The sequence below is a fragment of the Panthera leo genome, chromosome A2 (genome assembly GCF_018350215.1).
Source record: "Panthera leo isolate Ple1 chromosome A2, P.leo_Ple1_pat1.1, whole genome shotgun sequence".
Lineage (NCBI taxonomy): Eukaryota > Metazoa > Chordata > Mammalia > Carnivora > Felidae > Panthera > Panthera leo.
Genome location: NC_056680.1, coordinates 110,352,027 through 110,379,458, shown reverse-complemented (window position 1 = coordinate 110,379,458; position 27,432 = coordinate 110,352,027). Strand labels below are relative to the sequence as shown.

Sequence of the window (27,432 nt, the reverse complement as noted above, 5' to 3'; positions counted from 1 at the left end):
TGATTGTTGCAAACCCTCCCGCCGCCCCCTTCTCCACCACAATCAGATTCTCAGTGGTTGAGCCCCACAGATTTCCCCACAATCCTTGTGATATGAGATCAGAGTAGGCTCTCCTGCAAAGCAACCTACAATGCTGGGAGTGGTCTTGTCTCCTCTGGGTTCTCTTCTGCCCCTGAAGGAACCAGAGGCTCAGGGGAGACCTCTGTGTGGGGATGTGCCAGCCAGAGTTAAGAACAATGTGGTCAATGTGTAGCCACTTCTCTTACCCTTCTAATGTAGTTTGCCTTGGTCTCTGTGGTACAGGGGGTTGCTTCAGCCTTATCCCCATGCTCTAGAACTCCCTCAGTGATGTCTTTTCCTTGAATAGTTGTTAGTTGTTGTTTTGACGGGGAACAAAGCCAGGAACAACCTATGTCACCATGTTGGTTATATCACTATTTGGGAATCTTTTTAAGATTTAGAACATCCTATTCATTCAAACTGCCAATCAAAATTGAGAGTAGAAAATAAAGTTTCAGATATTCAAACTGTTAACAAAAAAATAATATCTCAAAAATTGTAAAAAATAAGGGGTGGACAGCATCTGGCTGTCTCAGTTGATGGAATATGTGACTCTTGATTTTGGGGTTGTGACTTTGAGCCCCACGTTGGGTGAAGAGATTACTTTAAAAAGTAAAAAAAATAATATCTCTCACAAATATTTTCACAAGAAGGTATTGGATGATATACTCCATTCAAATGAAGGCATATAGTAAGAAAGAATGAGACACAAGCCATTCACCCCATCAAAACATTTTTGAAAATGTCCATTTTTGCCAAAAGTAAAAACAAATTACTCTTATTTAGAACAAAATAGAAATTGGTATGGAATGGAATAGGTTTTCATTCCAATGGAACATTTTGTTAACAAAGACATCTTACCTAATTCCAAAAGAATTAGATCTATTTATCAACAAATCTCAAAATATACAGATCCTACTAGTTTCCATGTGAAGCAAATATCATGTTTGTTATGTATATCATTCCTGAATTCACAAATATATGGCTTTTCCAATTTCACACAGAATTTCAAAATGCTCTTTCAGGACTAATCCTATATACTTGAATTAACTCCAAACAATAAGAAAAATGGAAAATTGGAAAAAAATACATACTTAGAATTGTATCTGAGTGGTAATTGTTTGTTTAATGAATTCGTGATGTATAACTGTAAAAGTGATGCTATGCTACAACATATGCTGTATACTGAAGAACTAAATGGTAATGGGTGCTTAACAGTGGTATTGGTAAGGTTCATTTATTTATTTTAAGAAGTATATAATGAGTGTCTATTATGTTGCAAATTCCTTTGGCTTAAAGATATGCTAAATTTTGAACTGTATCTTTATTTTCCTCTTTAAAGTCTCTTATGCTCAGTTCCCTGATAAACCGAGGAATCTAAGACACCACTAATCTCTTTATTGCCGCAATTATTTTAGCAATGTATGTAAAGTGTTTGTACTCTTCTGTTTATGCCAGTATAGACTGAATTTTAATTCAAAAGATCTATCAAGTCTGAAAGACTAAAAAACACATTTGGGTAAAATATAAGTGGGAAAAGCGATAATTTTTCCTAAATGAAACACATCCTCAAAGGCATTCATTTAAAATTTTATCTAAACAACTAGGTTTTTTGATTAAAGATAGCAAACAAAGCATATGTGTTTGTCTCTCAACTTTCCCAATATCCCAATGGAAGGAAAGTACAGGTTTATATGAACTCATGGTTTTAAATACGTATCAAGCAAACAGACATAGAAATAACTTTAGATATGTGTATGCGTACATGGGTTAGTATGTATTTCCTAAAAGCAATGACAGCCCAGGGGCAAATAACAGTGGCCAGATCTTGTTTTCTAATATCATTCTCCAATGATCTTTGGGAAAGTGGTTGATTCCTGGGCTGTGTCAGGGAAAATACCAGGTATTTCTGTAACATCTTGTGATGACAGAAAATAATGAAATGCTCAAAGATAAAGGACATATTAATAGGGCATATGAACAAATGTGACAGAGCTCCCAATGGCCAAATCTGGGACAATTTCAGGAAAAAAACAACTAATGAGAGTATTGGATTATAATCCAGAGTCAAATAAGTATATGTGAATCACACAAAGATTTAAAAATAATGGAATAAATAGAGAATAAGTCATTCTGCCTTATAGAAAAAATTCATCTAATATGTATAGAAGAATTGAGAGAAATAGAAAATCACCATTTTAACAAGACAGAAATATTTGATGCAGACAAGGGCCATGGAAGGATGCTGAAATTTGTGGGCAAAAGTTTGAGAAGAAACATGGTGCTTGCATTATATCTTCCAAAGTATCTTCCCCAAGATATTCTAAAGGAAAAGAATAGAAACTTTAAAATAAAGAACGCTGCAGATACCATCTCAGTAAAGTGATCAAGGTTACCATCACTTGTGATAAGACATATCAACACCAATAGTCCCTGATGTGACACACTGAGAAAGGTTGATCATTTCTATAGTATTATTGCTAAAATATATATAATTTCAAATCTAATAAGAAGAAAACAACAGGCAAACCTAAATTGAAGAATATTTGACAGAAAAAGTGACCAGTATACTTAAAAGCCATGGCCAGGAAAATAAGGAAAGACTAAGGAATTGCTACAGATTGGAGAAGACATCTAAATGCAGTATAAAGCTCTGGATTGGATCCTGCAATAGGAAAAGGACATTAGTGGACAAACTGCATGCAGTCCCATATAAAATCAGTAGCCTATCTGGGCTGATGGCTCAGAGCCTGGAGCCTGTTTCCGATTCTGTGTCTCCCTCTCTCTCTGCCCCTCCCCCGTTCATGCTCTGCCTCTCTCTGTCCCAAAAATAAAAAAAATAAAAAACGTTGAAAAAAAAAAAAAAATCAGTAGCCTAGCTAATAGTAGTGTACAAATATTAATTTCTTAATTTTGATAATTATACTATGGTTATGTAAATTTTTAACATTAGGGGAAACTGAGTGTGGGGATAATATAGGGACTCTATGCTATTCTTACAACTTTTCTGGAAGTCTAACAGTATTTCAAAATAAAATATTACCAAGCATCAACATACAAAAAAAAAAAAAAAAAAGAAAGAAAGAATTGATAACAACAAAAGAGGATGGAACAGTTGTTAATAAACAGGGATTTTTAACAAGTTTCTAGAAGAGGGAGACTGCATACTGAAAAAAATTAAACAAATAAACACAAGCTGCCACCCTGAATACACTCTTATGGGACCACAGAAGAGACATGAGACACTCCCACTCAATGGAACCCCACTAAAGAAACATATGATGAAGGAAAAGAGGCAAAACTGAAAACAAGAGATTAAGAAATGTTAGTTGGTTAAGAGGACCAGCACTATTTCCAACACCTCAACTACCTTTCCTATCTGCCAGCAACCAGTGTTTAATCCCAGGCAGAATACTCAGTTGATTCTCCTAAGAAAAGGAGGTATCTGCAGAAAACGAAGAGTGTGGATACGGTTACCCCAAAATATAGTCTTCCTTTTTTTGTCATTTAGCGAGATTCAGAGACCATGAGCCATCTCCTGGAATGCTAATCCCAAAGTGGGATTTGGCGTAACACACACCTCATCCCATATGGGCTGACACAGAGCTCCCATTTGATCCATTTTTCAACCACAGGGAAAAATCTGATGTTAGTTACTACTTTCATAAACATCAATGTCAAAACATAAATTTCCTGACATATAAGGAGAACCAGTAGCATAAACAAAAGATTAAAATAAAGCCTGAAGAAAACAGAGATAGTTCAGTCAACAGAAACAATAATCTCAGAGATTCAGAAAAATATTTTATCTTTAAAACAAAGACATGCCAATATGAAAAATAACAAAAAACAAGGAAAGCACTTAAAGATAAAAAGAATAATTATATAAACTAAAAAAGATCTGAAAAAATAAAATTAAAGTAATCCTCCTATAAGGAAGGAAATAGACAAAATATAAGTGGGAAAATATGAGACTAAAAGGATTCATGCAGAAGTCATATATTTGAATAACAAGGTTCCTGAGAATGCTGAGACAGGGGAGGAAATTTTCAACAAATAACAGAAGATAATTCTTAGGAACTGAACAGTAAGTCCAACTGATGCAAAACTATGCATAAAAATATACATATACATTTAGACCTATTCTCATGAAACTTCAAATCCACAGGGATTCTTAAAAAATAAAAAATAAAAAGTCATCATCAGAAGAGATCAAGGAGTTTGACATCAAAGTACCAATCAGCAACAGTGAATGTCCTCACATTCTAAGGGAAAATTATTTTTAAACTTTAATTCTGTTTCCAGTCATTACATACTGATTTTCAAGTATGTTACTTAAATAAAAATACTTTAAGACATGTAAGGACTCAGAAATTTAATTCCAAAACACTCTTTCTGAATAATTTACTTAAGAATGTACTTCTGTAAATCAAGAAAGTAAATCCAAGAAACAGAGGAGCATAGGACCAAAGTAGTGGATGTATCACAAGAGAATGAGAAAGAAGGCCCAGTGACCTGATGATTTGTATATGTATTTTTTTCACTATGAAAACAAACTACTAAAGCAATAATGATAGCATATCTGCTTTTTCATCTCCATTTGACCATTGGAGATTCTGTCATAGAAGAAAAGAATCCCATTTTGGATATATTTCCGTGAAATGTGATTCTAAATCAGAACCTCCTCAGTTAGTATCAGATCTCTGGATTTATTTCAACTCTAGTCAATGGTCAACGAATTGATTGCAGTGACACTGAGTCATGTGCTTTAAGATGAGTCACACTAGTGATTTCCCATGATTCATCTAGGTGTATGCTGAATAAACAGTATACAATGCTACCCATTCATATGGCATGCTCAGCGCAGGGGAGCACTCCTCTGGCTTTAAGAAAAATGAAAGGCTTGATTCTTCAGCCTTAAACTCAAAATGTAAAGCATTTCAAAGTTTTTTAATATATAGAATTATCAATATTTTTTTATTATTCAGAGCCCCTATTATGTGAGAGGCACTAGGACTGTGCCAGGATTCAAAGATATGAACAAGTTGTAATTCTGCCCTCAAGAAATTCATAACCTACAAAGAAAAGTAGGTGGAAAATACGTTTTTGTAGTATGGCATGGCACAAACTCAGGCACAAGCAATGTATCAAGAGACAGAAGGGAGGGGGCAGTCAACAGGGATGAAGTCAGTATGAAGACAGTTCAGCAGAAGAAGGAACATGGAGAGTGATTTTAGACATTAGTGTAAGAGGTTGCCAAGAAGAAAAAAGTAGGGAGTTCATGCAGATGGACGAGCAAGGGCAAGGGCAAGAACATGGGCACCTGAAAGGATACAGAGACCTGTGGCAAATACTTCGACACGATTGGAGCATATGGTGCATATGGAGTAGCAGCAGCAGAGGTTTTAAAGGCATGCAGTTTCCAGCCCTACATGTCTGGCACAGAACCAGGAAAGCTTAATGTTGAGGAAACCAAGGGCGATGAGATAGTGGTGACAAGTTGTTCAAGAACTGCAAAGTTGACTATAGAGTAAGTGCATCACTCAGGTCATTTAATTCACTCAACAAATCTTTAACAACCTCCTGGAATATTCCAGGAACTACTGTAGGCAGGGTTTATAGCATACAGAGTCCCTGTTCTCTTGCCTTCATGGAGTTAACATTCTAATAGAGGAGAAAGACAGTGTATAAATAAAGAAGCAAGCACATACTAACGGCTAAGGTGAAAAATAAACATAAAGTCATGGAAGGTGGTGCAATTTAGGTATGGGTACACAGAGAAGGCAGCTCTGAGGTGGTGGCAGTGGAATAAAGCTGCACCGTATGAGGTGAAGAAGTATGTCAAGTGAATTATGGGGGTAAAACACTGGCCTGTGAGAATAATAAATGCACAGGACCTGAGGTGGGAGGGTCTTTGGTATATTCATAAAGGACCACAAGGAGGCAATTATGGCTGACATAAAGTGAATAAAGGAAAGATGGTTGGAAACGGGGTCAGAAAAGTGGCATAAAGTCAGTTCATGTAGGGCCTCATAGGCCCTTATAGGGACTTTGATTCTCATTCTGAACAAGAAAGGAAACTGGAAAGTTTTGAGTACAGCAGCGACATGATCTGATTTATATCATTTCTGTCCTCATCAATTAAGCTAAGTATTTTAAAGTATGTTTTAGAATTATGAGGTCTTTTGACCTCTGAGACAGCAGATTCTGATCCCCTATATAATTTTTATAATGGCATATTATAATCATGTAAATATGAATTATAGGTGAATTTTCAAGTCTATACTTTTCTTTATAGTTTAATTGTGGGTCACCACTTAAAAGCATCATACTATAAAATTACACATTGTCAAATGGTACAAGGACTTGTTCCTTTTAGATTTTTCTTACAAAAATGTATTATTACAATATGCACACTTTTCATCCATCTGCATATATTTGTGCATGAAGTGCAGGAGGATGCTCCCAAGGAAAACTCTTCATAACAGTTAATGCTTAGACAAGTGAGGAAGGAAGCATATCGAAGAACAGCTGCTAAACAGATTCTAGGCAGTGGTTGTGGTTGGTGCTTCAGGATGTCCCTCAGCACTTCACTCATCACTAGACCAGCCCCCTTCCGAGGACACACCAAGGGAAGGGGTATAATGGATATTTGCGGAAGAGGGTCAGTTTTGGAAGCTCTAAGAACACCAAGTATACCATTTATTGTCCACCAGATCCACCAATCCCAACCCCAGCAAGTCCTGCTCTTCTTCCTTAACATCCACCCTCCATCTCACACACCCAACATAGACAAACTCAAATAAACATTGTCTCTATCACCACCCTCTGTTTTCTTTATTGTCCCAATTTTCCATCTCTGGCAGCTCCCTTTCTCTCTCTTACACCCATCTCCAGTCCATTAGGAAATCCTGTTGTCTACACATTCAAACTATATCCAGAAACTTACCACATCTCAACACCTCCTATATCATCACCCTGGCCTGTGCCAACATAATTTATCTAAATTAGAGCTACAGCCTCCTAGGAGATAGCCCTATGATCTCTTTTACCTACTCTATACTCTGTTCTCAACATGGCAGCCAGGTTTATATGTTTATCATACCAGATCCTGACCATTTTTCTCAGGGCAAAAGGAAAGGTTTCTTAAATGGCCCTCATAGTCTCTGCACAATGAGGTTGCCCAGCATCAGTCTGATCCCATCTCTTACCACACTCCACCAGGACTCTACTCACAAATAGGCTAGATACACTCTGGACACTGGGATTTTTACACTGGCTACTCCTTTTGCCTGCAGCACTCTTTCCCAGATGGCTAACTCCCTCATCTTACTCAAATCTTTGCTCATGTATCATGAAGAGAGGGTAGTAAGACCTTTCCCTAATGCCCTTCCCCATACCTAGCATCACTCCATCTCCACCTCCATCATTCCACCTCCATCATTCCAAACTCTTTTACTCAGCTCTTTTTATCCCATAACACTTATCTTCCCAAGTGATACGTTATTTACTTATTGTGTTCATTGTGTATTTTATTGTCTAATTGTCCACACTAGATGCAAGGTCCCCAAAGGAAGAAATTGTTTGCCTCCCTCTGGGACACAGCAAAAGTGGTCATAAGAGGAAAGTATATAGTAATCCAGGCCTTCCTAAAGAAGGAAGAAAGATCTCAGATACACAACCTAATCTCATGTCTTAAGGAGCTGGAAAAAGAACACCAAATAAAACGCAAAACCAGCAGAAGACAGGAAATAATAAAATTAGAGCAGAAATTAATGCTATCGAAACCAAAAAAAACAGTAGAACAATGAAACCAGAAGCTGGTTCTTTGAAAGAATTAACAAAATTTATAAACCACTAGCAAGTCTTATCAAGAAGAAAAAGGAAAGGACCCAAATAAATAAAATCAAGAATGAAAGAGGAGAGATTACAACCAACACAACAGAAATAAAAACAATAAGAGAACTTATGAGTAATTATATGCCAATAAAATGGGTAATTTGGAGGAAATGGACAAATTCCTAGAAACATATATACTACCAAAACTGAAACAGGAATAGAAAATTTGAACAGACTCATAACCATTAAGGAAATCAAATTAGTAATCAAAAATCTGCCAAAAAACCAGAGTCCAGGGGTGCCTGGGTGGCTCAGTTGGTTAAGCGCCCGAATTCAGCTCAGGTCACGATCTCAGGGTCCGTGAGTTTGAGCCCCGCGTCGGGCTCTGGGCTGATGGCTCAGAGCCTGGGGCCTGCTTCCGATTCTGTGTCTCCCTCTCTCTCTGCCCCTCCCCCATTCATGTTCTGTCTCTCTCTGTCTCAAAAATGAATAAAATGTTAAAAAAAAAAATTAAAACCAGAGTCCAGGGCCAGATGGCTGTCCAGGGGAATTCTACCAAACATTTAAGGAAGAGTTAACACCTATTCTCTTGAAGCTGTTCCAAAAAAATAGAAATGGAAGGAAAACTTCCAAACTCTATTTAGCCAGCATTACCTTGATTCCAAAAGCAGAGACCCCACTAAAAAGGAGAACTACAGACAAATTTCCCTGATGAACATGGATGCAAAAATCCTCAACAAGATATTAGCCAACCAGATCCAACAATACATTAAAAAAAGTATTCACCACAACCGAGCAGGATTTATACCTGGGATGCAGGGCTGGTTCAATATCTGCAGAACAAGTAACGTGATTCATCACATCAATAAAAGAAAGGACAAGAACCATATGATCCTCTCAATAGACACAGAGAAAGCATTTCACAAAATACAGCATCCTTTCTTGATAAAAACCCTCACGAAAGTAGGGATAGAAGGAGCATACCTCGAGATGATAAGAGCCATATATGAACGGCCCAACATTAATATCATCCTCAATGGGGAAAAACAGAGTTTCCCCCTAAGGTCAAGAACAACACAGGGATGTCCACTCTCGCCACTGTTATTCAACATAGTTTTGGAAGTCTTAGCCTCTGCAATCAGACAACACAAAGAAATAAAAGGCATCCAAATTGGCCAGGAAGAGGTCAAACTTTCACTCGTCGCAGATGACATCATACTGTATATGGAAAACCCAAAAGATTCCACCAAAAAACTTCCAGAATTGATTCATGAATTCAGCAAAGTTGCAGGATATAAAATCAATGCACAGAAATCGGTTGCATTCCTATACACCAACAATGAAGCAAAAGAGAAATCAAGGAATCAATCCCATTTACAGTTGCATAAAAAACCATAAAATACCTAGGAAGAAATCTATCCAAAGAGGTGAAAAATTTATACACTGAAAACTACAGAAAGCTTAAAAAAGTAATTGAAGAAGACACAAAAAAATGGAAAAAGATTCCATGCTCCTGGATAGCAAGAACAAATATTGTTAAAATGTCGATACTACCCAAAGCAATGTACATATTCAATGCAATCCCTATCAAAGTAACACCAGCATTATTCACAGAACTAGAACAAATAATCCTAAAATTTGTATGGAACCAGAAAAGACCCCGAATAGCCAAAGCAATCTTGAAAAAGAAAACCAAAGCAGAAGGCATCACAATCCCAGACTTCAAGCTATACTACAAAGCTTTAATCATCAAGACAGTATGGAACTGGCACAAGAACAGACACTCAGATCAATGGAACAGAATACAGAGCCCAGAAATGGACCCACAAACCTATGGGCAACTAATCTTTCACAAAGCAGGAAAAAATATCCAATGGAATAAAGACAGTCTCTTCAGCAAGTAATGCTGGGAAAACTGGACAGCAACATGCAGAAGAATGAACCTGGACCACTTTCTTACACCATACCCCAAAATAAACTCAAAATGGATGAAAGACCTAAATGTAAGATAGGAAGCCATCAAAATCCTTGAGGAGAAAGCAGGTAAAAACCTCTTTGATCTTGGCCATAGCAACTTCTTACTCAACACATCTCTGGAGGCAAGGGAAACAAAAGCAAAAAGGAACTACTGGGACCTCATCAAAATAAAAAGCTTCTGCACAGTGAAGGAAACAATCAGCAAAACTAAAAGGCAACAGACAGAATGGGAGAAGATATTTGCAAATGACATATCAGATAAAGGGTTAGTATCCAAAATCTATGATGAACTTATCAAACTCAACACCCAAAAAACAAATAATCCAGTGAAAAAATGGGCAAAAGACATGAATAGACACTTCTCCAAAGAAGACATCCAGATGGCCAACTGACACATGAAAAAATGCTCAACATCACTCATCATCAGGGAATACAAATCAAAACCACAAGGAGATACCACCTCACACCTGTCAGAATGGTTAACATTAACAACTCAGACAACAACAGATGTTGGCGAGGATTCAGAGAAAGAGGATCTCTTTTGCATTGTTGGTGGGAATGCAAGCTGGTGCAGCCACTCTGGAAAACAGTATGGAGGTTCCTCAAAAAACTAAAAATAGAACTACCCTATGGCCCAGCAATTGCACTAGTAGGCATTTATCCATGGGACACAGGGATGCTGTTTTGAAAGGACACATGCACCCCCACGTTTATAGTAGCACTATCAACAATAGCCAAAGTATGGAAAGAGCCCAAATGTCCATCGATGGGTGAATGGATAAAGAAGATGTGGTGTGTGTGTGTGTGTGTACACACACACACACACACACAAATGGAGTATTACTCGGCAGTCAAAAAGAATGAAATCTTGCCATTTGCAACTATGTGGATGGAACTGGAGGGTATTATGCTAAGTGAATATTAGAGAAAGACAAAAATCATATGATTTCACTCATATGAGGACTTTAAGAGACAAAACAGATGAACATAAGAGAAGGGAAACAAAAATAATATAAAAACAGGGAGGGGGACAAAACAGAAGAGACAAAACAGTAGAGACTCATAAATATGGAGAAGAAACTAAGGGTTACTGAAAGAGTTGTGGGAGGGGGATGGGCTAAATGGGTAAGGGGCACTAAGGAATCTACTCCTGAAATCATTGTTTCACTATATGCTAATTTGGATGTAAATTTAAAAAAATTAAAAACAAAAATAAATAAATAAATAAATAAATAAATAAATAAATAAATAAATAAAAGAAATTGTTTGCCTCTTTGTTCACAGATGTATACCCGGGACCTAGAATAGTCATATTTCCCACATAGTGGTCACCCAATAAACAGCTGTTGAATGAAATGCCAAATGACAACCTCTCTGGTTTTTCATGCTTCCAGTTCAGGTTTTCTTAGACCCTCACTCTTCTTCAGCCTATGCACATTTCACAAATATATTTGAAATGCCTTATTTAGTAAAAGCCATCCACATTTTATTTGTCATGTTATTGTATATGAACTTTTGTTCTGAGTGCAATCATCAGATAATCTTATCTTTCTTTCTTGGCAGACTGGTTACAAGTTTTTGTCCAAGCCAAAAAACAGAATAGGGATGATGATTATAAGAATATGACCCATTTAAATAATTTTTAATCTAGAATTATACTAATGGGGAAAAGAAAAGAAAAGAAAAGAAAAGAAAAGAAAAGAAAAGAAGGAATAAAAATTCTTCACAACTTCAGAAGATGTAGTATATTATGGCTTCTATTTCTTCATATAATGTTGCATTTTCTTTTCTTGTGTCTACATAGTTTTTCTCTGCCTCAATAATTCTACTCAATGTGAATTTCCTCTTACCTTAACCTATTTTTGTTGATCAATTTAGATATTTTTCTAAGTGTCTAGGTCTTTTTTATTTGTACAAATAAAGCATTAAAATAGAAATTCTGTCAGCACAGAAGACATTATTCTCTAACCTTCTTGCTTTGATGAGCATTAGAACACTGTATGAAAGGGAGGGAGAAGGGAAAGGTGGGATTTCTTAAAAAGCCTTCATAAAAGGGGGCAAATTCTGCAATGTTTTCTACTGGGTACCATCTCAAAATTGAATTATCTAGTTTCAGTGTACAATTGTAGTGAAGTAAAAAGATTGATGGACTCTCAACTAAATAATATCTAGTTTCTGTTCTTGGCCTGCTCCTAATTTTGTGACCTTAGTAAACTATCTTTCCTTAATATTAGTTTTTACAGCTATAAAATAGGGGTAGGGGGCGCTTCCCCTAGATGGTCTCTAAAGTCATATGCCGTCTCACAAAATATGACTTTTTATGTCTCAGACCTACTTCACCAAAGAAACATTTTTTTTAACCTTCTTATTCTCTATCATTTGCATTTGATAAGAAAAACCCTTGCCTGGTGGTGGGGGGTGGGGTGGGAGAATTAGGGGAAAGTGGCTGAAAAGTACAAACTTCCAGTTATAAGATAAATCAATATGAGATAAATATGATAAATAAGGAATGTAATATACTAAAGGATGACTATAGTTAACAATACTGTATTGCATATTCGAGGCTTGCTGAGAGAAAACTAAAAGTTCTCACCACAAGGAAAGAAACTGTAAAATTATGTGAGACGATAAATGTTAAATAATATTGTAATCACTTAGAATATACATATATCAAATCATATTGTGCATCTTAAATTTGTACAATGTTATATGTCAATTATAACTCAATAAAACTGGAAAAAACAAGAACCACTGCCTGAAGCTCAACATCTTTCTGAACAAAATCTGTCTTCCATATTCATTTATTTGCCCTATCCTTTCAGGTCAATTCTGAAGAGCATCTTTCCTTTGAGGATTCTGAACTCCAGAGTCAAGAAATCAATACACTTCAAAAAAAAAAAAAAGTACTTATGAGCTACATATTTAGAGCAGATTATCACTCTTAAAAAGATTGAAGATCTATATATGAAATTTAGTGAGTTTATATTATTATTTTGTTACATTAAAATGTTTAGTACGCTGTTTTTAAAAGAATGAATCCTTGATGAAAATAAGAAAACTACATTCAAACATCATTAAAAAAATAATAATGGGTCTAAGATCTCATATTCATTTAAATGTGTGTGTTTCATAATACCTCACAATATATTCTAATAGGAATATGTACATTCTAAATAAATGTGTGTATATATATGTAACACAATAATGTATATGTGTATATATGTGTATGTATGTGTGTGCATGTATATATATATATATATATATATATATATATATATATATATATTCCTAGTCCATGACGTTTATTCTTTTAATTGGAGCTTTAAACATGACATTTAGTAAGTTAATATTACTTCAGTATATTAAAATGCCAATGCTAATTTTAGATCTCTGTTATTAAAAAAGAATGAATACTTGAAGGGACTAAGGGACTTTCCTTACTTAAGATGTGTCATATGGACAGTAATAGTTCTTACTAATTCAGAGATATTACTCAATGTGTCTCTGAACTGATGGTTAGGAGAAATATCTTTCTCACAGTAGCTCTCCTGGCTTTGGGACACTGTCAGTGAAGGTCATGTTATCATATTCATGGTATTATATTTGCTCTTCCTCTGCCTGTGGAATGGCATTAGCTTCCTACACAAAATCCTACACTCAGGCACAGCAAGCTGGGCAAAATTATAAATTGCTAGTCTATCAAATTGGATAAAAAGAATCTTCTGTAATTACCATACAGAGATAGAATGGTAAAGGAATTAACAGATTTTGCTTTTGTTGAACTCTATATTGAAACTTGGTCTAGAAAAATTAACAAACCAGAATTAGGAAACTCTAAGACATGATTAGTTTGGAGTTTCTAAAAGTCATTTAAGAGCTAATATTAAAATTTTATTGAAATAAACATTCTTCTGCTTTGAAATACAAAATGAAATGCATGTATGTTTCCATATGCACCTTCCTAGGAACTATGAAAATATATGAATACCATCTATTTTAATATGCCCAAAATGTGGCTATACTTTTGCAACAGTTTTAAGAAACATTTTATTACAATTTCAAATGTGGGTCTAGTAACTCACAGATGATCTTATGTCTTAGTTTTGTAAGTATTGCTAAATTAGTTCTTCCAAATTTGTAAAAGCTAAGGCTAGAAATGGACAGTTGCCCTGCCAGTATCCAGTTAATAAAGGACTGAGTTGTAGGCAACCAATGCGAAGCTAAAACAGAGAGGACCAAAATCTTCTCCAGGGTAATGCACTAGAAAACTATGGATTCCTTCTTAAACCCCTGCAAATTGCCTGTGGTTTCCCAGGTAGAAATAAGTTCCTCCTTATGGTTACCATGGGCACCTATGGAGAAGCTAGTTTCACAGCAGACTTTAAGTTCTAACTTCTCTTATGCCTACCTTATTCCTTCTCCCTCTTCCTTTCCATCTTTTCTTCCCTCTTCCCTTTTCTTTCATTTTATTTTTTAATAAATTTTCTCTCTCTTTTAGACCAATTTGTTCTTAGTTAGGACATGAACATAATTTATGAAAACTTTCGGAAAAATTTTACATAAATGAGACCACAAATTTTTCAATTTTGTTTCCTTAGGCAAAGACCAATTGGATAACCGAGGAAGAAAGTATATTTAGAGAACATAATCCACATATTCGGGCAAGAGAGGCAGAACAAGCCCCTGAAACATGTATCTTTCCAAATCTTTGTTTATTTTCATTTCTATAGCAACCTGGTGGTTGTAAAACACTGCCATAATGAGTGGAAAATAGAACACAAATGACAGTAAAATGTTTTTATAACTCAAATAGCAGAGGATTGTTTAGAGAATTTGGAAAGGCTGACTTTTTTTAAATGGGCTCATAGCAGGAAAAATGTCTACCTAAGTCAAAAGTAAATTTCTCCTCCAGAGGGACAATAAGATGCTTGTGACACGTGCATTTTGGAAACTTAATTATGTGCCCATTTCTTGTTATTACTTTCTTTATCCAAAAAAATCCCTAAAGAGATTTTACTACCATCAAATCAGTCATAGGGATTTCTCTGCTTTCAGTGGGGTGCAATGTGGGGCTTAGTGCACATATTGCATTTCCCATCACCCTATGAGCACAGAATATTCTTTTTGTAAAGTTTCAAATGGGCCTCCCTTTGGTCTTTGCACAAGTGATTGCATTCCATAAAATATTATTGCATTAAGCCAAAAGACCCTGGCTAAAAATTAAACTCAATATTCCAATAAAATCCAATCTATAATATATGTGTATACACACACATACACATACTTTAAAGAGGATGTTAGCCTTTATATTTCTTCTCAAAAGAAGAGAAGATGGAGCTTTGTAGGCATAAAAAGAAAGGAAAAGAAAGGTCAAACTTTACTGTAAGTAAATGTTCTGTGGTTTATAGAATTCACAAAACAAATTACAGCATGACATCCTTTTCAAGGAACTGTTTGTGTCTTCGGAAAAAGTGTGTATTATTTTTGGTGAACTCTACCTTTTGATGTGGCCTTTTTGAGGAAGGCAGCATCATCAAGATTTTTTTCTTTTAATTGCATAACAATACAAGATGAACAAGAAAAAAGCAAGCTCATTTAGTAATTTAAATCCCTCAGGCATAGCCAGAAAGAGACTGAGAAGGAAAGAAGAACTTGAGAACTGAATGCAGTTCTGAAGTGCAGGGTGAGGGTATCTCCTCCATCAGGAAGAGATCAAGGAGTTTTAATTTTATTTATATCTAAAATGATAGGGGAGTAGAATTCATCTCAAAGCTAAAGAAATAGTTCACTTATGCTGAAGGCAAGCTAACTCTTCTTACAACAACAATAAACTTAGCCATTTTGACAATCCAACACATGCCAGGCATGGAGCTGCACAACTTACATTATATCTAGTGCTGTAATACCTACAACATACCTGAAATTGTGTATTTTGATCTCCTACTTAATAGAAAATTAAACTGAGACTCAATGAAGTGAAAAAAAAATTGTCAAGTTTATCTGGCAAGTAACTTGCATGATTGGAATTCAAATCCAAATCTACCTGACTCCAAAGACCATGTTCTCAGAAACCTGACAATTTCACGGCCTTTTAATAGCATTACTGGACGAAAAATGATGTTTTTAAATGCTATGAATCTATGAAGAGATGAAGGTATATGATACGTATCAAATTAATCACTTCAATGTTTCTGTGAGTTAGATAGGAAGTGGGTACATTATGCTCCATTTTACAGGGGATAGTAGAAATGAGACTGACTGTGGACACTTATTCATCAGCAACTTATTTCCAGGCACAATTCCAACCACAATGTTCATTCCACCACTAAGAATGTACTTTCCATGGTGGCCTGATAGCATAAATAATATTTACTATTTTATTAGTTATGATAAAAACATACTACCAATGAGTCAGACTATGGATTGTCAATTGGCTTAGCATGAAAATAATATCTAAGTAATAAGAAGTAAAAAAAATACACTGATCACCCATTTTTCCAAATATACAGATGTCTGGCTCCATGTATACAAATGTTTAGTTATGTGACTTATTTTTATTTTTTAAAAACTGGGTGTTAGGGCAGCAATGAATATTGCTGTAGTGATACAGTGACATGCTAAATAAGCTGCTGAACACCTGGGCAGCACCAAGATTCCAATGAATAAAAACCCTGAAAATTGATCTTATTTTGCACATACATACTTGTCTTACAACCAAATAATCCCCTAGAGTCATCTACACAGCAGTTGTATATCGTCACACAAAAAATATTAAAGTTACTTTTTAAAACCTTTCCAAGTGGTATATATTTCATAAATATTTAAAAATTACTTTGTATTTGTCACATTGCCATTTGAAAACAATGCTGAAGCTGGACTTTGACAAGACTGTCTTATTCACAGATTTGTTCACTCATTCACTCATTTATCCAGCATGCATCCATTAAGCATCTACACTCAATGTCTTTGCCACATGCTGGATTTTATACTATTAAGACAGGCTCCTATACTTACAGGAGCTCAAATGGCATGTGTAACACAGATCTGTAAAGCATATTTCCCCCAGTACAAAGTGATAAGCCCTCCAATACAGATACAGAATTTTTTCCTTGTTAATTTAAAATTAGTACCTCCCAAAATATAGCTATGCATGTAGACACAAAAAGGAAGTTGTTGACTGTCTCTAAGATATAGAGGAAAGGTAAAATGATATTTCAGTTGCCTTGCTTAAGCAGTGTATTTCAAAATTCTCAAGACATGACCAAGAGCAAAAAAAAAAAAAAATACATTTCACTTTGTAAACCAACACGTACACACACACACACACACACACACACACATGCACACACACACGTTTCATAAAACAATACTTACATCTTTACATTTTCTCTTAAAGCCCATTTCAAAAACGCCATTCTTGACCCACATAATTGATTTTATAATCTTTTAATAAGTCTCACCTCACAGCTTAATGGAAAAGAAGCAATTATCCACCTGAAGAAAATAATTTCAGACAAAGGGAACAGTTTGTGCCACTCATGGAATTACTGAAGCCATAACATGGTAGAAAAAAATGGTAAAAATTTCAATGAAGTTGAATCATGACAGGCATGGGAGTGAAGAGTTGAAAACTGGATTAGAAGAATCAGAGAGAAAAGAAAAAATAACGTTGAGAGGTAAGTGAAAAATGTAGAACCACACTAAATAACCAGACTTTTATTTACTTGTAAGGAATATACAATCCTTTTATTTACTTGTAAGGAATATACAATATATAGTACTCATATATGTTACTGGTGGGATTATACATTTTTAGGATCATTTTTGGAAATCAAGTGGGCACTTTGTATCAAGAAACAAAAAATTATCATATCTCTTGACTGATAATTCAACTTCCAGAATTTTTTCCTTAAGAAAAATATCCAATTTAATGGAGACAAACTTAAGTCTGGTTAATATTTAAAATAATAAGAGTGTGTAAACAGCTTAGAGGTCTACTCTTAGAAAACTGATAAAATAATATTATGTAGCTATTAGAAATTATAGTTTAGGGGCGCCTGGGTGGCTCGGTCGGTTAAGCACCCGACTTTGGCTCAGGTCATGATCTCACGGTCTGTGAGTTCGAGCCCCGCGTCGGGCTCTGTGCTGACAGCTCAGAGCCTGGAGCCTGTTTCAGATTCTGTGTCTCCCTCTCTCTCTGCCCCTCCCCTGTTCATGCTCTGCCTCTCTCTGTCTCAAAAATAAATAAATGTTAAAAAAAAATTAAAAAAAAAAAGAAATTATGGTTTAATTCAACTTAAATTATAGAAGGGTTTATAGTCATAATTTGAATTCAATTATGTTCTAAAGAATACCTAAGGACACGAGGAAAATGCTTATTGATTTAAAAATGCAGGCGTAAAAATACTATTGAAAGATATAAAAAAGTATGCTAAATTATTATAAATTACACCTAGATTCTGGGATTCCAAATGATATTTTTAATTTTATTCTTTATATTTGTCTTTATTTTCCATATTCTCTATAATAAACAAGTACTACTTTCATAATTACAGTATAAATGACTTATCATTATTAATTATAGATTAAAAACTATAATCAGCTTATCCAACATTTATTAATAAGCAGAGTTTTTATTCTGTTTCCTCCTTCATTAAAGGGGGATGAAAAAAATATTACTTCCAGAGTTTAGGGGATTAAATGTGATTATGTAAGAGAAAGTGCTATTTTTAAAGTATACATTTCTAGGAAAATATTGTATGTATTTTTGTCTACTATTACATTTTCTAGCAAAGACATTCCATTAGTATCACCAATATGGCTTCTGAAGTTGTCTAATCAGCATTTGCAACCAGAATCAACAGTCAAAATAGTAGATATCTTACAAGGATTCCACTTTACTTTTCTCTAGGAGAACTTAATTTAAATTAATATCTAATATTTATTCAAAATTATACTTAAATATGAGAATTTTTAAATTGCCATATTCATCCTAAAATCATTACACTGTCTTTTGTGAGAAGAATTATACAGGTGATGATTTTTATGTATGTCTATTTTCTAACTTTTTTCTAACAAAGTTATATTCTTATTGCCAAACCAAATTATGAATATGAAACCTTCTATTATTTGGATCAATATAGAAGGAGCCTAAGACAGAACCTTGGGTACTCTATCTTTCAGGGAGCAGAAGGAAAAACAAGAAAAACAAAAAGCAAGAGAATGAGCCCTTAAAATTATGGAAAGAGATCCAGAAGACCATAGTGTTCTAAAAATCAGGAGGGGTACAAATTTTAAGAAAGAGAATATCAAATTATTAGGGGATTGAGAAAGATGATAATGGCTAAAAAAAAAAAAAAAAAACAAATTGTTGGCACTATGGACTTGGCGAACAAGTACTATCCCAAAGAATAGTTTTAATAAGAATGAAAGTAATTTGAATGATGAAGACATATGAATAACCACACATCTCTTTTATTACAAAGAGACTTCGACCTAAAACAATTCTACAGTAACATTACAAATGTATATTATGTATACACCAGTCTGCATCCCATGGGTTCTAAAAAAGCCCCAGAAGCCCTTCTCTAGCCAGTTTGAGGTAGGAATGTGAAATAGAGAGATTTTGTAGATGTGAAAAATTGAAGCGCAGATGGCTTAACTGGCTTGTCCAGGGTCACACAGCCAATAGTAAGTGAAGGAGCTGATGTATGAAACCAGGCAATCTGGTTCCTGAACTCAGGCTCTCAATAATTTAAGTAATTAGGCAATGTGCTTTGTAACACTGTGGCAAACTAAAAAATTGGTTTCCTATATAGAAATAGTTTGCACCTGAAATGATGTTACATTTGATTGTACTACTCACATTAACTAGAAAAAAATGTTAATAGAAAACAATGAATGATTAAACTGCTATGGTATTTCAAAGGACAATGCACATGAAATTCTTTGTTTCCTGCGTTTATATCACAAAACTAATAAACTGAAATTAAGGGATGATGCTAATACATTTGTAGAAAATACACCTCTTTTTCCCACTCCCAAGTTCAGTTCAAGAAAAATAGAAGTTGTACCTACATAGCTTCTAAAATCAATCATACAGACACTCTTTGGAGGTTGTTGTAGCCATGAGTGGTTGCGGAGACTGCCGTGTGGTCAACTCTGCTCACCATAATGACCAAAACAGAAAAATGTGTCCTAATCTTTTAGGATTAATTCAAGGAATGGATTCTGATTTTTAGGTTTAGGGATTAGGTTCAAAATCTAACCATTTACCCATAGTTTCTTGGTGGCTGTAAGCCTTTAGCCTGAACCTATGATGCAGTATCTCTCAGGACCAAAATATGAGTACCTTCTTTTCAAAGCATACATTTTAAGAGAACAGCAGGATTCAGCTTCTCTAACCAAGAGTCCCACTCCAAAGATACAACAGATGTTGGTCTGTGTGCAAAGCAAACATCAGCCCTGCTACTGTGGTCTGTGCTGAATTCTTCATAATTAGACATTTATCCCAGTACAGAGTCAAGGTCGTTAGAGTGAAAGGCTGTAATGCTTACAATTATTTTGCCCCTCATGTTTCTCTGCATGAAGTCAAGGAAGACAGCAGTGCATAGAAGTAAAAGAAGGAATGTTTCCATTAATGCAAAGGTCTCTTGATACTATAGAGGTTGGGAAACAGAGACTCTGAGTCAGTAGTAGAATCAGCTACCGGTTGGGTAGATAGCTCGACCTGGATTTGGCTTAGGATCCCCTCCCCTACTTCTCTTCACCCCTGTGCGAGGGAAACACTAAACGACAGGATAGAAAGCTAAAAAGTAAGGGGCTAGCAACCACAGCCTAATTAAATTTAACATATTTAAGTGGTGAAACCACAGGCAGCTAAAAAGGAGTTGTTCAAGTCCAGCATGGCCACCATTTCTAAACACAGTGGGTGTGATGAACTATGAACAGTATCTTCAGAGGAGAAGCAGGAAAGGAGTGTTTGTGGTGAAGTCTTAAAGTAGAATGACAGGAATAAGGAAACTAGGGCTGTTGATGATGGGCCAAGTTAAAAAAATATTACTGCAACTATTTTCTCTAAGTCATGAAAGTGTGCATTTATGTCAGGTTCATAGAGAACAGCCACTAATCAGTCTAGCTTTCAAACTTCTCCACAATAGCACAATGCCAGGCAAGACAGACCTTTGGGGATGTATATTTAGAAAAAAAATTTGCTGTATGGAATCTAGTTTAAAGAGCCCTGGGCTTGATGTCAGACCATCCATGTTTGAACCTATGCTCTGCTGGTCATTGTGATGGAAGTGAGTCCTTTTGCTTTCAACTCTGCCTTTGGAGAGTAGAGTGTGATGGGATTAAAGGATTCCCTCCCTAATTCCATCTACCTCTGAAATCTGACACCAATCACTTTAGCAACCAATTGCTAAAGTTTTCCCATTTTGGTATAAAAGAATTATTTTACACCTTGGTGATATTCAAAATGTTTAACAACCACAACATAAGAACTGATCATTAATTTGTACAGACACTGACCACATTGCCTTCCTTGGGGTTTTAAATGCACTGACAAAATATACTGACCAAAAAAGCTATAATGGCAATGATCATAAATTATAGCAGTTGAAATAATGGCATTTACTATATTTGTTTTTTCTTAATTGTAGTGACTCTTCACTCCCATCCATTTTTTTAAAAGTTACCCCTGATTTGATTATTTACTCCTCTAAGAGGCTTTTTAGATTTTTCCTCCACTAATTTTTTTCCTACTCAGGCCATTATACTCTGTCCTCACTTCCTTTTATCTATTTTATTTGTCTTCATTTAGCCATTTCTGTACTTTCTTTACCCACTTAGTGACCCTTCTTCTGATCCTCTTTTCTAATTGATAATACTCTTGAAGTGTCACAGATTTATTTTCTATGCTGTAAGATACAGTAACAATCTCAGTACTTATTAAATGACCAGCATCAGCATCATTATGATCACCATCACTACCATGAGGCCCACAAGAATATCACTTACTTAATATATATACCCAATATATCAAAAATAAAACTATAGGTTTTCTTCTTTTAAAAAATGTTTATTTTGGGGCACCTGGGTGGCTCAGTTGGTTGAGCGTCCGACTTCAGCTCAAGTCATGATCTCACAATCCGTGAGTTTGAGCCCCGCGTCGGGCTCTGTGCCGAGAGCTCGGAGCCTGGTGCCTGCTTCGGATTCTGTGTCTCCCTCTCTCTCTGCCCCTCCCCTGCTCATGCTCTGTCTCTCTCTGTCTCAAAAATAAATAAAAACATTAAAAAAAATTTTTTAAGTGTTTATTTGAGAGAGAGGCAAGAGAGAAAGAGAGAGAGGGAAGGAGAGAATGAGCACAGGGGGAGGGGCAGAGATTTAGGAGAGAGAGAATCCCAAGCAGCCTCTGTGTTGTCATTGCAGAGCCTGACACTGGGCTCAATCTCATAAACTGTTTAGACCATGACCTGAGCCGAAATCAAGAGACAGATGCTTAATTGACTGAGCCACCCAGGTGCCCCTAATTTTTCAATTGCTAATCTATGGTAGTGTAATATGTATCAACCATCAGATGGAGGAGCTCAGCATTTCTCAAAAATGTTGTAGCTGCCACCTGACGTGCTTACCAAATACCCATAGTTACATGGCATTAGGCAAATTTCTGGTACAGGTCTGGCGAAATCTGCCCACAACAATGGACAAGATTTTTTTAAATACAAATTTTATTCAGTTTTACTTTCTTAGCCTTGACTTTAAAAAGTCTCTCCAAAATAGATTACTGCTAACTTATACTAGTGGAATTAAAAGTGTGTCACTATGGTCCTAGCAAGTAAATTTTTCCCTTAATTCTGGTTTTTCTAAATGTCATAATCAGCTGAATAAATTATAGTTCAACCAGCAGTGAAGACAACCAGATATGTGAATTATCCTTTGTCTAATGTTTTTTCCAGATAGTTAATTTCTGAGAAAAATCCAATCAACCAATTTTTTAAAACTCTATTCATCTGACTTATTTAATTTCCATGGAATTTAATTACATAATAGTGTTGTGTAGGGATATGCAAATGTACACTAATGAAATCTAAGAGTTGAAAAGAATATTTCTGCTGCTTTGTTAAATTCTATTGAAATGATTTGTTCTATATTAGTAATACCAATTACACACTAGAACCTAAATTCTTAAATTATAACATTTTCAAAGACACTTTAAAAGTAAAGATGACATACTTTATTTCCAAGGAGGTCTATTCTAAGGAGAGCTAGTATCAGATTTATAATGATGCCCTGAATATATTTTCAGAATCATGGTCTTAGGAAAAAAGTTTCTGAAGCCAGACAAAAGAATATTCTAAATCACAGAATAAATTACTTTAGAATTGATGCTGTCTGATCTTAATGGTTATTTAGAATTTTCAGCATTGATATGGAACCCCAAACTCATTTGTTTTTTCCTAATGGACTTAACCATACTCAGGGTCACCTACACATTTATTTTGGAATGCATTAAAGCTTTCCATTTGTTTTAATAAACACAATCATACAAAAGTCCTAGACATATTTATTTAATATTTTTAAAAGAGACTGAGAAGTCAATATATTCTGTTTCATTTCATTAATATAAATCACTCTAGTTAAGATGAAACACCCTACATGTGAACCACATTAAAGCAACACTACACCTTAGAAGAAAAGTCAGAGCCAGGCCAGCTCAGGGACTTGCCTCAGTCCAGATTTTGAACGTGTTCACAAACAGGTGCAGACTCTTCACACCAAAGCCAAAATAAAAGTGTATACTCCCCAAGCAAACATTGGTTGCTCTCACTACCCCCACTTTGATTTGTTTTGTTTAAATTGACTTCATTATTTTTCCTTTATGGATCCTTTCTGTTCATTCATTCATTCATTATCGACCTTAACATATACTGGTAAGAGAAAAAACATCCTTTACTTTGATCTCCTTGCTCTGTGCCCTAGGATGAAAAATGTACCAAAGTTGAATTTTTATGACAAGACCATTCTCTATCAGTGCAGTTTCTCTAAGAGATTCTCCACCCTTGTAAAATGTCTGCTTCCCATCACTAGCTAGGATAGCCCCTAATTTTATCTAAGGCTCTTTACATGATATGTTGTACATTGTTTCATTCCAAATGATAGCAATCCAAGGCATTAAGATTATATGAACCAAGACATATTTACTATAAAGCTTGTGAAGCTTAATTTCCACTCACATAGAAACTTCCAGGAGCTGTGCACCTATTTTTGAAATTTTTCCTTTGTATTCTTTTTCTGAGAGTCCCAATCATTGTACAAGATTGAGACCCATAAAAAGGGTCTGCCCCTGAATAGGAATGATAATATGCCAATGTTGTATGAAATTATCCTTCCCTGGATGCCTGAGGAAGCGGGTCCTGCTCTTAAGGCTTGAATCAGCAACCCTTTCCCTTATCTGTGTTCTTCTACTGAATGGTCAATATCTCATGCTTTTTTCATGTAATTTTCACTCCCAACCAGGACTGTAAACTTTTCCAGGGAGACTACTGGATACTTCTGCATTTTCCTCCATAGCAACTAGCTTAGAGTTGAGCCCATATTAGTATTAGATCAGTTATTCCTAAGGCAGCTTTATGCACATCTACTACTTATGAAAAATGCTCCAAGCTCCAAAGGCTGAACTGAGACACTGATAAGGCAGAATAGAATTGTGCCATTTCTGTACCACTCAGGAGCCATTTCAGAGAGAGCTTTATCTGGGGACAAGTTTCCAATAAACCTCAGTTTCTATGGTATTTCCCCAACAGGCATACCTGCCTGCCAGAAGGTTAGAAGGCATTGGTGTGTGGCTGGTCCTGTATTACCAAAGGGGAAAAAAGTCTAATGAATCTAAGCATTCAGGAAACCAGCTTTAAGTTGATGTTTTCAAAAAGAAAGAAAATGGAAAATGTTTTTTTTTTTCATAAATGTATTTTAAAAGACAGAATTAAAGACATTCCATGCTAATGGAATTGTCAAAAGTTGATTAGATGATGTAATATAAATCAATACACTAACATTTCAAAAGAATTACATCATATAGATCCAGGTCTTAACATTTTACCTGTACTCTTTGAAAATTAAAAGTGCAGTTTCATGGGAAGGCAAATAAAGGATGATAATTACCAAGAGATAGTCATATCTGCACCAGTGGGCAGGCACTGCAGCCCAGATCCTCCTAGGGAAAATGTGGCATGAGCAAAGGCAAGCCACTGTGGGGCAATCTGAAACACTGAAACCAGAACTGATTTCTTCTCAGTATATTTCTAAATCCATTCAAGTTTGTCTTGGTAATGCACTCAGTTTCTCATTTTGAATTAATGGTGATGGAACATCCAACTCTTTTTCTATCCTGACACTAATTTGTGTGATCTTTTAAGTAACTTGTCCAACATATAAAAATGTCTGAGGACAAATCAATAGATGCAGAACTTTTGAACTTTGGCAAGAAAGACACCTCTTTCTTATGCTGGGCCCAAAAAACACTATTAATGGGTCATGGAAGGAAATATTTTGTAGGCTTACTCTTCTCTCAGCTGTCATTTTGGGAAGAGAATTGTCACACATCTGCCTCTCCCAGAACAAGAAGTACAAGAGTCTCCATCACATGAAACATTGCTCCTTGTGGCCACACCATGGTTTCTCAAGCACATCCCATATGTAGCACATTGGAATCAGGGTCAATTTAGCCAAGAAAGGTTGTATTCTTCTGTATTATCCAAGAAAGGTATTTTCTTTTAATGTCATAAAGGCTCATTGTCATAATGCTATTTCATGGTGTCTGAATCCTTTGATAGAAAAAAACCTTTTTGTCTTTGCTTGTTTTTATTTAGGCTTTTTTTCTTTTGCTTGTATAATTCAACCTACATGGACACCTTAAGACATTGGCTGAGTACTTATACTTGAAAGTGCATTTTAAGCAAATGACTAAGGACATTGTTGATTTATTGTTTTGATAATTGCAGTATCTTTTGAATAAACATCTGATAACCACAGCTGTGGTTTAATAAAGTTGAGAACATCTGTACATCTAGAAATATTATCTTTAGAAACCAAATGACATTGCCACACCATGATATCACAGGATCTGCTTCCAAAGCCACTTGTTTAACCAGGAAAAGTAATATGTTTTAACATTTACTGTCTTATTTCAGGTGTGCTTTCTTATCATGAAAGATATTCACTTAATTAAAACCCTCCCTTATTGACATAAAGACAAATTAATTCCCCCCCTTTTCCCTCAGCAAAACATAATCATGAATAACAAACGAGGTCTTAAAACTTTGTAAGTCCATAAATGGGTTTACCCATAAAACCAATTAAATGTTCACACTGCAATTAGTTGCTATTTGTAAGAGTTAAAAAGAAACAAATCCATGTTTTTAATGTGTCATATCTGATCTCAAATAAGTTTGGGAGATATGTGCACATATTTAAGCTGAAATAAAATATATACAGTAACTGTAAAATACAACCAATTTGCTATAATTTTGAATGGCAGTAACTTTACCCTAAAAAAATTCACTGGATGATTTAATAGTGATATCAAAGAAAACTGACCCTTTTTTCCCTTTTTCTCTCTTGTTGATTCTGTTTCTCCTTTCTTTTTTGGCTTTATGACTCTACGCTAAGGACCACGCAGATGCAACCAGTGGAAAATGGAAATGATAATCTGTAGAATATAGGTCATCCATGTGCTCAGTTTATCTAATAATAAAATTTGATGTATTATAAATAATATATAACATATATTGTACTTATTTTTAACTATATTGAGTATCATAAGAATAAATTATCTTATTTACTTTTATATTATGTTTAATTAATAATGAACTGTCTGCAATACTCACCAAGTTTGTTCCCTATATGTCAGGATTTTCCAAACTATGTTCAGTAAAATGCTAGTTTCCATATTTATAATCATTTTGGGGGAAAGTAATTGGGAAGCAGGGCAATCTATGTTCAAGTAATTTGAGGAAATTAACACATTAAATAATATGATAAATTTCCTTAATACCTAAAATTGTTGTCTTAAATTTGCTTTTGCAAATTATTTATCTTTAAGGGGAGATTTTTTTTTTTCACCATAAGATATTTTAATCGTTGAGAAACACTTGCTAGCATCCCCTGAATCTACTGTTTAGCACACCGTAGTATGGAAAATCCTTTCATTGCTATCTCAAATTTAGAGCCATTATTGGGTTGTTTGGTCTCCCAAAGATCTTTGTGGTAGATGTCTTAACTCTGCTCAAGCTGCCATAACCAAACACCATAAACTGGATGGTTTAACAACAGAAATAGAAATTGCCACAATTCTGCAGCCTAGAGTCTGAGATTAGGGTGCCAGCATGTGCTCACATGGCCTCTCCTCAGTGCACAGAGAGGGAGAAAGAGAGAAGAGCAAGCTCTGTGATGTCTCTTCACTAATCCCATCAGATCAGAACTCTACCCTCATGATCTCATCTAACTCTAATTACTTCCCACAGGCCCCATCTCCAAACACCATTGCACTGGGGTTAT

General features: G+C 35.3%; 1 protein-coding gene across 2 annotated transcripts in view; it reads right to left on the bottom strand.

Annotated features, from left to right (window-relative positions):
- HDAC9 (histone deacetylase 9) overlaps positions 1–27,432 on the bottom strand; it is a 957,815-nt gene that overhangs the window by 145,929 nt on the left and 784,454 nt on the right. The window lies entirely within an intron of this gene.